This window comes from Nestor notabilis, unplaced genomic scaffold, assembly GCF_000696875.1.
Source record: "Nestor notabilis isolate BGI_N333 unplaced genomic scaffold, ASM69687v1 scaffold15027, whole genome shotgun sequence".
Taxonomy (NCBI): Eukaryota; Metazoa; Chordata; class Aves; order Psittaciformes; family Psittacidae; genus Nestor; species Nestor notabilis.
In genome coordinates, this window is record NW_009937025.1 from 1 (window position 1) to 464 (window position 464).

A 464-nucleotide genomic window follows, 5' to 3' on the forward strand; every position below is an offset into this window, starting at 1 on the left:
GAGCCCTGTGACACTCCAAATCTGTGAGCTGGCTGTGTACCTGTATGGACTGGGGAGCTGGCTCTGTGTGTGCCTTATCTTTATGATTTGTGCCTTTATAGCTTAAAAGCAGCTCTTGCCTTAATTTTTTGTTTTATTTTCAACAAAAGGAACTCAAATCAAAGCAGGGTACACTATGGGCTAAGGAACACACTTTGTTGTGTGTGAAACAATATTTTCTGGCCTGCGGTCTCATGAACATTGTATTGTAGAAGCAGGCCAGAGGCCACTGAAGAAGTTGGTGTCAGAGTGTGTTTCTGTGCTTGAGGTCTTCTGCTCTTACTGTGCACTTATGTTGCACCTGGACACAGTGAGAAGTCTTCTTGTGTCCTGTGATGCTTCCTCTATGGGAACTGATTTTCTTTACAAGGTGATTCTTACATGTCCCCTCATGACTTCCCCAGGTGAACAACCTCCGCTCGCAG